The sequence below is a fragment of the Euphorbia lathyris genome, chromosome 1 (genome assembly GCF_963576675.1).
Source record: "Euphorbia lathyris chromosome 1, ddEupLath1.1, whole genome shotgun sequence".
NCBI classification, from domain to species: domain Eukaryota; kingdom Viridiplantae; phylum Streptophyta; class Magnoliopsida; order Malpighiales; family Euphorbiaceae; genus Euphorbia; species Euphorbia lathyris.
This window is the reverse complement of record NC_088910.1, coordinates 80,361,998-80,375,274: the sequence shown is the minus strand read 5'-3', so window position 1 is coordinate 80,375,274 and position 13,277 is coordinate 80,361,998.

Sequence of the window (13,277 nt, the reverse complement as noted above, 5' to 3'; positions counted from 1 at the left end):
AAGATTCTATCTTTCCTATACTTGCCGCACAGAAGACGAACCCAAAGGGAGGAGGGGGATTGCCACATTCTCCAAAGAAGCTTCATTAACAGGACTTTATTATTGTCCTTAGCTTGCCTTATACCAAGACCCCCCCTGCTCTTAGGCTGGCAGGCTTCCTTCCAAGGGACCAGGTGAATCTTCCTCCCATCCCCAGATTCTCCCCACAGAAAACGCCGATTAATTTTATCCAGGTCGTTGAGGACCGGCTCAGGGAGCTTACAGGCTTGCATGATGTGATTTGGAGCAGCGCAGTTGATAGACTGGATTAAAATAAGGCGACCTGCAAGGGAAAGAGAATTAGCTTTCCAGCTAGCACACAAACCGTTAGATTTGTCCAAAATGTCTTTAAAAGAGGCTTTGGACACCCTGTCACTATGAAGAGGGACCCCAAGGTATTTCCCAAACGATTGAGTCAGGGGAATGCTAGACATCTCACTCAGTCTTCTACACAAGCTATTATCCATATTCTTGGAGCATAGCATACGGGATTTATGGATGTTAATCTTTTAAATACACCAAAAATCATTTAATGCAATCATAAATTCTTTTATATTTTCTATATCTGCATTAATTTTTTAGTTTTTATTTTTTGAAAAGATATCTGCATTTATTATTTCGACAGGTTATTTGTAACTGTGTTAGTAATAGAATAAAAGTTACAAATAACTCGTCGAAATAACACAGTTACGAATAACCTGTCTAAATGATAATGTTTATGTCTGACAAATAAAAGTTACACACAAAAAACTGCATACAACCCGTCAAAATATAATTAACTGCTTTATTTTATTGACAAACTTTTTTGGAATATCTGATGTGATAGTCAAATAACTGTCAAATCAGTAAGTTCAAATTTTCTGTTGTGTAAGGATAAAATTGAATTTACTTGACATTGTTAGGGGTAAAATTGCACAAATTCATAGTTACGAGTAAATCTGCACTTTTTAGAAAACGTTAGAAGTTCAATGTATCATAAATGCAGATATCTTTTCAAAAAATATTATCATTTCGACAGGTTGTTCATAACTGTGTTATTTCGACGAGTTATTTGTAACTTTTATTCTATTACTAACACAGTTATAAATAACATGTCGAAATAATAAATGCAGATATCTTTTCAAAAAATAAAAAATAAAAAAATTAATGCAGATGTAGAAAATATAAAAGAATTTATGATTGCATTAAATGATTTTTGGTGTATTTAGAAATTCAATGCAATAATAAATATACATTTTGAAAATATAAAAGAATATTCCATTGTATTTAATGCTTATATGCAGCCCTAAGGGTTGCATATATCAAAACCGTTTTCAAAATACTTACTGTAACACTCTGGTCCAATACCATGTAGATATTGTCCGCTCTGGCCCAATTCCAACACATTGGGCCTCACGGCTTTAAAACGCGTCTGCATGTATTGGATTCACATCTTACTAATAAGCCCCAATCACTCCCTCTCCATTTCCGATGTGGGATTCAGTTCATTCCTGCCCCCATCGCCATCCCTTAGGGCCGCTCCTTGCTCAGGCCTTCTTACCCCGGCGCCACCCACTCCGGACCGGGTCGTTACAGGCCCACCAGCTTCCGCCTGGTTCGTCCCCGAACCACACATCGTACGTGGAGAGTCGGCTCTGATACCAATTGTAACACTCTGGTCCAATACCATGTAGATATTGTCCGCTCTGGCCCAATTCCAACACATTGGGCCTCACGGCTTTAAAACGCGTCTGCATGTATTGGATTCACATCTTACTAATAAGCCCCAATCACTCCCTCTCCATTTCCGATGTGGGATTCAGTTCATTCCTGCCCCCATCGCCATCCCTTAGGGCCGCTCCTTGCTCAGGCCTTCTTACCCCGGCGCCACCCACTCCGGACCGGGTCGTTACACTTACTCTTTTTATGAGAGAAAACTATATTCTTATATCTAGATTGATTAACGGGTGGAAACAAATTTCCAAAAGGTTTAATACCATTATTAATATAAAATTTGGCCTCTCCCACAACTAAATTTGGTTCCACTAACATCTTTACTACACCTCTACCCATTAGTCAATAAGGCATATCAACTATCTTTTTTGTTTGTGCATATACTCTACCTATACTCTAATCGTAACTCTTTAGTAAAGTTCATTGAGATTGAAGAAATTATAAAAACCAGCTCCTCAAATTTCCATTTATTCTTGGTATGGTTGTCCCCAAAGTTTATAAAAAATTAAAGATTATAATAAATATAAAATTTATTTTCTTAAATACCTTAAAGTTTAGGGCTAAGAGCAATTATATCCATAACGTTTAAAATTGTGCAATTTTGCCCCTAACCTTAGCACTGAAGAGTAATTTCACTCCTAATATTGACAAATTATGTCAACTTTGAGAAATATTTCATCAAATTGTCTTCTAAGTCATTATTCTTGGCATCTACACTTCACATATGCGTTATTTTACCATTATTAGTAACAGATCACAAACATATGATTAGACATGAAAAACTTAAAATGACAAAAAATGCAATTAATATTAAGTTCATTAATAAGGGTAAAATAGGAAAAAATTGCCTTAAAAACTAAACATGACAAATAATATGAAATAAGAAAATTTGATCAAATGTGACAATTATTTTAAAATGGAGAGAGTATAAAATATTAGATAACTCAAATTTAGTTGCCCAACAAACTTGAAAAGAGAAACAAAGAAGAAAGAGAAAAATTAATAAAAAAAATACAAATAACAAGAATATTATGTTACGTTACGTTACATTAGGTTACTTTACGTTACGTCAGGTTACTTTATGTTAAGATATGTTATGTTAGGTCCCGTTAAGTTACGTTTTAGTGTCAGTGTTAGGTAACAATAAGTTACATTACATTTCGTTACTTTACTTACGTTACATTAGGTTACGTTGCGTTAGAGATTGTAAACTCAATGATTGTTACAAATAAATAAAAAGCCTAATAGATCACCAGCTCTCTGAACTTGTCCATAATAGTAGATTGGCTCCCTGAACTTTGCAAGTGTCTCACCAGCTTCCTAAATTTGCTTATTTCGTATCACCAGCTCCCTAAACTTGTCCATAAAAATTTATTAGCTCCATGAACTTTGCAAATGTCCCACCAGCTTCTTTAACTTGCTTATTCCGTAACAACTAAATACAAAAACTTATCAAACCTAAATTCTAAAAATACATCTTCATCTATTTGTGAGGTAACCTTTTCTCTTCCCCTACCTTTCAACCTATTATAAGAGTTAGTGTTGCAGGATTGAGAGATCGAAATATTAGGATTGAGAGTTAGTAGGGTTAAGGTGCAAAAATACCCCTAATATTTTGGGTCTGGAGCAATTTTACCTTTAACGTCTAAAATCGTGCAATTTTACCACTAATGTTAGTAGCCAAGAGCAAATTTACCCCTAACTTTGATAATTTGGGTCAATTTCAGACACTATTATCAAAACACATATTTTTTGTTCCTTATTCTGCACCAATTGCATATCGATTCGTTCTAAAGAAAGAGTTTATGTGTTTTATAATTTAATAATAGAATTAGAGATTGATATTTATAAATTTGGTGAATTTTTTGAATTTTTTGGTCCAATTCGTACAAAAGACAGTATATTTTTTTCACATCCCAGCATATTTTGTGATTTGTTACTGATAAAATGACGCATGTGTGAAGTGTAGATGATAAGATTCATGCTCGAGAAGACAGATTGATGAATTATTTCTCAAATTAACCCAATTTATCAATGTTGCGGGTAAATTTGCTATTGGCTTCCAATGTTAGGGGTAAAATTGCACTATTTTAGATATTAGGGGTAAAATTACTCATGATCCAAAACGTTAGAGGTATTTTTGCACCTTAACCCGAGTTAGTATTATGGTTTTTGTATTTAGATACGAAATAAGCAAGTTCAGGGAGCTGGTGAGACACTTGTAAAGTTCAGGGAGCCAATCTACTATTATGGACAAATTCAGGGAGCTGGTGATGTATTAGGCCTAAATAAAAAGCTTAAAGAAATAAAACAAAGCTAAAGATTTACAAATTGAGCTTACAATTCTATAGATTTATAGAGAGAGCTTATAATCCTAAGGATTTATAAATTAAGCTTATACTTATTAGGTTACTTTACGTTAAGATACGTTACGTTAGGTCACGTTAAGTTATGTTTTACTGTTAGGGTTACGTTACATTACGTTACGTTACGTTAGAGATTGTAAGCTCAATTATTGTTATAAATAGATAAAAGCTTAAAGAAATAAAAAATCAAAAGATTTACAAATTGAGCTTATAATCCTAAGGATTTATAGATAGAGCTTACAATCCTAATTATTTATAAATTGAGCTTATATTTATTACATTACGTTATGTGACGTTTGTGCGAGGATATAAATCAATTGCATGGAGGGGGTAATATTTAATATAACATCTAAATGGATGATAATACACATTTGTTATTGTCATTAATGTGGCATCAGAATATATGAATTCTAGAGATGGTAAGCTTAATGATTGTTTATAAATAAATGAAAGCTTAAAAAATAAAAAATCTAAGAATTTATAAATTGAGCTTCCAATCCTAAGAATTTATAAACTGACAATTTTAAGGATTTATAATTTGAGCTAATATTTATTACTCTACGTTACGTTAGAGATTGTAAGCTCAATGATTGTTTATAAATAAAATAAAGCTTAAAGAAATAAAAAAAAAACCCTAAGGGTTTACAAATTGAGCTTACAATCTTAAGAATTTATAAATTGAGCTTACAATGCTAAAGATTTATAAATTGAGCTTATATTTCTTAACGTCACGTTAAGTTACATACCGTTAAGTTACGTTATATTATGTTACATTACATCTACGTTACGTTACATCACATTAAGTTATGTTATGTTACGTCACACTAAGTTACGTTACATTAGGAATTATAAGCTCAATGATTATTTACGTTACGTTACCTTACGTTACATTCATTAGGGATTGACAACTCAATGATTGTTTATAGATAAATGAAAGCTTAAAGAAATTAAAAAACCTATGAATTTCTAAATTGAGCTTATAGTCCTAAAGAATTATAGATTGAGCTTACAATCCTAAGGATTTATAAAATGAGCTTATATATATTACGTTACATCACGTTAAGTTATGTTACGTTACATCATATTAAGTTACGTTACATTATATCACATTAAGTTACGTTACGTTATATTAGGGATTGTAAGCTTAATGTTGTTTAGGTAATGTTACGTTAGGGATTATAAGCTCAATGATTGTTTACGTTACGTTACGTTATAATATGTTACATTATATTACGTGACATTATGTTATGCTACATTACGTTACGTGATGGTACGTCATGTCATGTTACGTCACATCACGTCACGTTTTTTGTATGTTAGAGATTGTATTCTCAATAAGTGTTTATAAATAAATAAAAGTTTAAAGAAATTAAAAAAACTAAGGAATTATAAATTGAGCTTACAACCCCAAGGACTTATAAATTGAGCTTACAATCCTAAGGACTTATAAATTGAGCTAATATCTATTATGTTATATTACGTTACGTCGCGTTAAGTTAAGTAAGATTAAGTTAAGTTCGGTAATATTACATATGTTACGTTACGTTACTTTACGTCACATTACTTTATGCTACGTTACATTACGTTACGTTACGTTAGAAATTTTAAGCTCAATGATTGTTTATAAATAAATGAAAGCTTAAAAAAAATAAAAATAAACTAAGGATTTTAAATTGCGCTGACAATCTTAAGAATTTATAGATTGAGCTTATAATAATTACATTATGTTACGTCACATTAAGTTACATAACATTAAGTTACATTAGATAATATTACGTTACGTTATACTATGTTATGTTACGTTACATTACGTCACGTTACGTTACGTTACGTCACGTCACGTCACGTCACGTCACGTCACGTCACGTCACGTCACGTCACGTTACGTTATGTTACATTACATCACGTTACGTTACATTACGTCACGTCACGTCACGTTATGTTAGGGATTATATGCTCAATGACTGTTTATAAATAAATGAAAATTAAAGAAATAAAAAACCTAAGGATTTTTAAATTGACCTAAGGATTTATAGATTAAGCTTACAATCCTAAGGATTTATAAACTGAGCTTATATTTTTTAGTCACATTACGTTATGTTACTTTACGTTACGTTATATTACGTTACGTTACGTTATATTATGTTACGTTACGTTACATTATGTTATGTTACGTAACGTCACGTCACGTCACGTCACGTCATGTTACGTTATGTTAGGGATTGTATGCTCAATGACTGTTTATAAATGAAAGATTAAAGAAATAAAAAAACCTAAAGATTTTTAAATTGACCTTAGGATTTACAGATTAAGCTTACAATCCTAAGGATTTATAAACTGAGCTTATATTTTTTTATGTCACATTACGTTACGTTACGTTACATTATATTACGTTACGTTATTTAACCTCACGTTATGTTATGTTAGGGATTGTATGCTCAATGACTCTTTATAAGTAAATGAAAGATTAAAGAAATAAAAAACCTAAGGATTTTTAAATTAAGCTTAGATTAAGCTTACAATCCTAAGTGATGTTTCAGTTTAGTGATGTTTTGGTTCATTGATGTTTTAGTTCAGTGATGTTTCAGTTCAGTGATGTTTCGGTTCAGTGATGTTTTAGTTTAGTGATGTTTTAGTTTAGTGATGTTTCAGTTCAGTAATATTTCAGTTCAGTGATGGTTTAGTTCAGTAGTATTTCAATTCAGTAATGTTTCAGTTTAGTAATGTTTCCATTTATCAATATTTCAATTCGATAATGTTTTAGTTCAATGATGTTTTAGTTCAGTAATATTTCAGTTGAGTAAGATTTCATTTTAGTAATATTTCAGTTTAGTGATGTACCGATTCAGTGATGTTTTAGTTCAGTGATATTTCAGTTTAATGATGTTTTAGTTTAATGATATTCAGTTTAGTAATATTCTAGTACAGTAATGTTTGAGTTTAGTAATGTTTGAGTTTAGTAATATTTCAGTTTAGTGATGTTTCAGTTCAGTAATATTTCAGTTAAGTAATGTTTCAATTTAGTAATGGTTCAGTTGAGTAATGTTTCACTTTAGTAACATTTTAGTTTAGTAATGTTTCAGTTCACTAATGTTTCAGTTGAGTGATGTTTCAGTTCAGTAATGTTTTAGTTCAGTAATGTTTCAATTCAGTAATGTTTTAGTTCAGTTATGTTTCAGTTCAGTAATGTTTCAGTTCAGTAATCTTTGATTTCAGTAATGTTTTAGTTTAAGGTTGTTTTAATTCAGTAATATTTCAGTTCCGTGATGTTTCAGTTTAGTGATGTTTCAGTTCAGTAATATTTCAGTTCAGTGATGTTTTAGTTCAGTAATGTTTCAGTTAGTGATGTTTCAGTTTAGTAATATTGCAGTTCAGTAATGTTACAGTTAAGTAAGATTCTAATTTAGTAATGTTTCGTTTCAGTAATATTTCAAGTTTAGTAATGTTTAAGTTTACTAATGTTTCAGTTCAATAATATTTCAGTTTGGTAATGTTTAAGTTCAATAATGTTTCAGTTCAATGATGTTTGATTTCAGTAATGTTTCAGTTTAGTGATGTTTCAATTTAGTAATGTTTCAGTTCAGTGATGTTTCAGTTCAGTAATTTTTCAGTTCAGTAATCTTTGATTTCAGTAATGTTTTAGTTCAATTATGTTTTAGTTCAATAATATTTTTAGTTTAGTAATGTTTCAGTTGAGTGATGTTTCGATTTAGTGATGTTTCTATTCATAATGGTTTCAGTTTAGTGATGTTTCAGTTCAGTAATATTTCAGTTCAGTGATGTTTTAGTTCAGTAATATTTTAGTTCAGTAATGTTTCAGCTTAGTAATGTTTCAATTCGGTAATGTTTCAGTTCAGTGATGTTTTAGTTCAGTAATATTTCGGTTGAGTAAGATTAGTTTAGTAATATTTCAGTTCAATGATGTTTCAGTTAAGTGATGTTTCAGTTAAGTGATGTTTCAGTTCAATGATATTTCAGTTTAGTGATGTTTCAGTTCAGTGATGTTTCAGTTCAATGATGTTTTGATTCAGTGATATTCAGTTTAGTAATATTTCAGTTCAGTGATGTTTTAGTTTATTAATGTTTTAGTTTAGTAATATTTCAGTTTAGTGATGTTTTAGTTCAGTAACGTTCAGTTCAGTCATGTTTCAGTTAATTAATGTTTCAGTTGAATGATGTTTTAGCTTAGTAATGTTTCAGTTTAGTAATGTTTCAGTTCAGTAATGTTTCAGTTGAGTGATGTTTGAGTTCAGTTATGTTTGAGTTCAGTAATATTTCAGTTCAGTAATATTTGAGTTTAATAATGTTTCAGTTTAGTAATCTTTTAGCTCAGTAATGTTTCAGTTCAGTGATATTTCAGTTCAGTAATATTTCAGTTCAGTGATGTTTTAGTTCATTAATGTTTCAGTTTAGTAATATTTCAATTTAGTCATGTTTCAGTTCAGTAATATTTCAGTTTAGTAATGTTTCAATGTGGTAATATTTCAGTTTAGTGATGTTTCACTTCAGTAGTGTTTTAAGTTAGTAATGTTTCAGTTCAGTAATGTTTCAGTTGAGTGATGTTTGAGTTCAGTTATGTTTTAAGTCAGTAATATTTCAGTTCAGTAATATTTGAGTTTAGTAATGTTTCACTTCAGTAATGTTTCAGTTTAGTAATCTTTGAGTTCAGTGATGTTTCAGTTCAGTGATGTTTCAGTTCAGTAATGTTTCAGTTCAGTAATATTTCAGTTCTGTGATGTTTTAGTTCAGTAATGTTTCAGTTCAGTGATGTTTCAGTTCAATAATATTTCAGTTTAGTAATCTTTTAGTTCAGTAATGTTTCAATTCAGTGATGTTTCAGTTCAGTAATATTTCAGTTTAGTGATGTTTCAGTTCAATGATGTTTCAGTTCAGTGATGTTTCAGTTTAGTGATGTTTCAATTTAGTAATATTTCAGTTCGGTGATGTTTTAGTCCGGTAATATTTTAGTTCAGTAATATTTCAGTTCAGTAATGTTTCAGTTTAGTAGTGTTTCAATTCGATAATGTTTCAGTTCAATGATGTTTCAGTTCATTAATGTTTCAGTTGAGTAAGGTTTTAGTTTAGTAATATTTCAGTTAAATGATGTTTAAGTTTAGTGATGTTTTAGTTCAGTGATGTTTCGGTTCGGTGATGTTTTGGTTCAGTGATATTCAGTTTAGTAATATTTCAGTTCAGTGGTGTTTCAGTTCAGTAATGTTTCAGTTTAATAATATTTTAGTTTAGTGATATTTCAGTTCAGTGATGTTTTAGTTTAGTGATGTTTCAGTTCAGTAATATTTCAGTTCAATTATGTTTTAGTTCAGTAATGTTTCAGTTCAGTAGTATTTCATTTCAGTGATGTTTCAGTTCAATAATATTTTAGTTCAGTAATATTTCAGTTCAATAATGTTTCAGTTGAGTGATGTTTCGGTTCAGTGATATTCCATTTAGTGATATTTTATTTTAGTGACATTTCAGTTCAGTAATGTTTCAGTTTAGTAATATTTCAGTTCAGTGGTGTTTCAGTTCAGTAATATTTCAGTTCAGTAATATTTCAGTTAAGTGATGTTTTAGTTGAGTAATGTTTCAGTTTAGTAATATTCCAGTTCAGTAATATTTTAGTTGAGTGATATTTAAGTTTAGTAATGTTTCAGTTGAGTGATGTTCCAGTTCAGTAATTTTTTAGTTTAGTAATGTTTCTGTTCAGTAGTGTTTGAGTTCAGTAATATTTCAGCTCAGTGATGTTTCAGTTTCGTGATGTTTCAGTTCAGTAATATTTGAGTTCAGTAATATTTCAGTTTAGTGATGTTTCAATTCAGTAATGTTTCAGTTCAGTGATGTTTTAGTTCAGTAATGTTTCAGTTTTGTAATGTTTCAGTTCAGTGATGTTTCAGTTGAGTGATGTTTCAATTCAAAATATTTCAGTTCAGTGATGTTTCAGTTCAGTAATGTTTCAGTTCAGTAATATTTTTGTTCAGTGATGTTTGAGTTCCGTAAAGTTTTCTGTTCAATGATATTTACGTTACGTTACATTACGTTTTTGTGAGGATATAAATCAATTGCATGAAGGGAGTAATATTTAATACGACATCTAAATGGATGATATTAGACATTTATTATTGTCATTAGTGTGACATTAGAATATATGAATTATAGAGATTGTAAGTTTAATGATTGTTTATAAAGAAATGAATGCTTAAAGAAATAAAAAATTTAAGGATTTACAAATTGAGCTTACAATCCTAGAAATTTATAAATTGAGCTTACAATTCTAAGGTAATAAATAAGGGGACAACACCATTAATTAGAACATCATTAATGTTGTATTTGGTTATCATAAATAATGTTGTACATTCTCAATGTCAAGCTTTTTGTGTTCCCAATGAATAATCATTTATTAAGATTTAATGCATATAACATTGATTAGACGGATACAAAATTACTTAAAAGAAGACGTCTTCTTATGTAAAATAAAAACATCCGGGAAAAAAATTATTTCTTGGAAGTTGGTTATATCTTGATGAAAGAGAAAACATTTTTCAAAGCACAATATTCCAAGTTACAACTGACATGTCATCAGATAAAACTCATTTTAATATTAAATCACAACTTAAATCATAGACCACTAGATTTTGATCCAATGGCTATTAAACACTCACCATACATGGTGATAATTTAATGCTCACCATTGAGCACAACCCCATATATAGGGGTGGGATCCAGTGTGACAAGGGGTTAGGGTGTGGCAATGAGCTTATTATGTAACATAACAAAACTACGTAGTTTTGATGATAATTAAAAAGGTTAATGTGGCAAATTTGTAAATAAAAGGAAAGAGAAAATAGAAAAATTGTTTTATTTCTTTTCTTTAAAATACATTTTCCTGACATTTCTAACCTCGTTTTCCGAAAAATTTTATACTATTAGACGGTCATTTTAAGATCCATGAAGCTCAAGTAAAAAAAATTCCGGTGAACGGAATCCGGGTGGTCATTTTCTGGCGAGAAAAAAAATACCCAGAAAATTCTCAAACAATTCCAGAAAATGTAAAACATTATTCTGAGAAACTTTAGTTCTTGGATCGAAGCGAGATTTCTTACGGTTTGGTCCCAATAAAACTTGTTCCTTAATTTTATCAACTTTACATGCTTCAACAATTTGTTGGGTCAAAACTGTAAAAAATCTCGCTTTGAGCCAAGAATTAAAGTTTCTTAAAATGATGTTTTACATGTTTTGGAATTTTTTGATAATTTTTTGGGCACATTTTTTGTCCTACTTACATTGTTCCGACAGTGTACGAAATTGTTCCAAATCAGTGTACCATTTGTTCCAACATAATACTTATATTGTTTCAACAGAATAAATCAGCGTATTTCGAACCTCGTATTTCGAAAATTTTTATACATTCTTTTCTTTAAAATACATTTTCCCGACATTTCTAACCTCGTATTTCGAAATTTTTTATACATTAGACTCGTATAAATTATACGGTCATTTTAAGATCCCTGAAACTCAAGTAGAAAAATTTCCGGTGAACGGAATCTAGGTAGGCTTTTTCTGGCGAGAAAAAAAAGTGCCCAGAAAATTCTCAAAACATTTCAGAAAATGTAAAATATTATTCTAAGAAACTTTAATTCTTGGGTCGAAGCGGGATTTCTTACGGTTTAGTCCCAATAAAACTTAATCCTTAATTTTATCCATTACATGCTTCAACAATTTGTTGGGTCAAAACTGTAAAGAATCTCGCTTTGAGCCAAGAATTAAAGTTTCTTAAAATGATGTTTTACATGTTTTGGAATTTTTTGATAATTTTCTGAGCACATTTTTTATCCTACTTACATTGTTCCGATAGTGTACGAAATTGTTCCAAATCAGTGTACCATTTGTTCCAAATCAGTATACCATTTGTTCCAACATAATACTTATATTGTTCCAATAGAAAATTGTTTTATTTCTTTTCTTTAAAATACATTTTCCCGACATTTCTAACATCGTTTTTCGAAAAAAATTTAGACTCGTCTAAATTAGACGGTCATTTTAAGATCACTGAAACTCAAGTAAAAAAATTTCCGGTGAACGGAATCCGGGTGAGCGTTTTCTGGCGAGGAAAAAGGTGCCCAGAAACTTCTCAAAAAATTTCAGAAAATGTAAAACATTATTCTAAAAAACTTTAATTCTTGGGTCGAAGCGGGATTTCTTACGGTTTAGTCCCAATAAAACGTGTTCCTTAATTTTATCCATTTTACATGCTTCAACAATTTATTGGGAATAAACCGTAAGAAATCTTACTTCGAGTCAAGAATTAAAGTTTCTCCAAATAATGTTTTACATTTTTTGGAATATTTTGAGAATTTTCTGGGCACTTTCGGATTTCTCACCGGAAAACGCTCATCTAATCGCCGGATTCCGTTGATTTGGGATTAAACCGTAAGAAATATCACTTTGAGTCAAGAATTAAAGTTTCTCAGAAAATGTTTTACATTTTCTGGAATTTTTTGAAATTTTTTTCTCACAGAAAAATAGATCGCCGGATTCCGTTCACCGGAAATTTTTTTTACCCGAGCTTCTGGGATCTTAAAATGACCGTCTAATTAAGACGAGTCCAACGGTATAAATTTTTTTGAAAAACGAGGTTGAAAAAGTCGGGAAAATGCATTTTAAAGAAAAGAAATAAAACAATTTTCTCTTTCATTTTATTTACAAATTTGCCACATTCCATTGGTTAATTACAAAATTGGTTTTTGTCACACAATAAGGGTTGTCGCACCATAAGAAATGTGTCACACCTGATCTCTCCTATATATATAGAGAGGAGAGATCAGGTGTGACACATTCCTTATGGTGTGACAATGCTTATTATGTGACAACAGTGGCTTTTTAGTAATTGTGTAAAAAACGGAGGGGTATATTTGTAATTTTATGCGCTTAGTATAAATAGTTATTAAGTTAGGGGTATATTTGTAATCTCCTATATTTCTCTCATTCTTTCTTCTCCGGTGATTCTCTGATATTTCTCTCGTTTTTTCCGGTAGCGCCGTTTCATTTCCGATCGTGTTTTTGTTGAGTTTTTGGTTGGATTTCTTTGCTTCGTCTCGCATTTTGTGTTTTTTGGAAGATATCGGTGAGTTCCTGTATGTTTTTGTGTTTGTTTTGATCGTT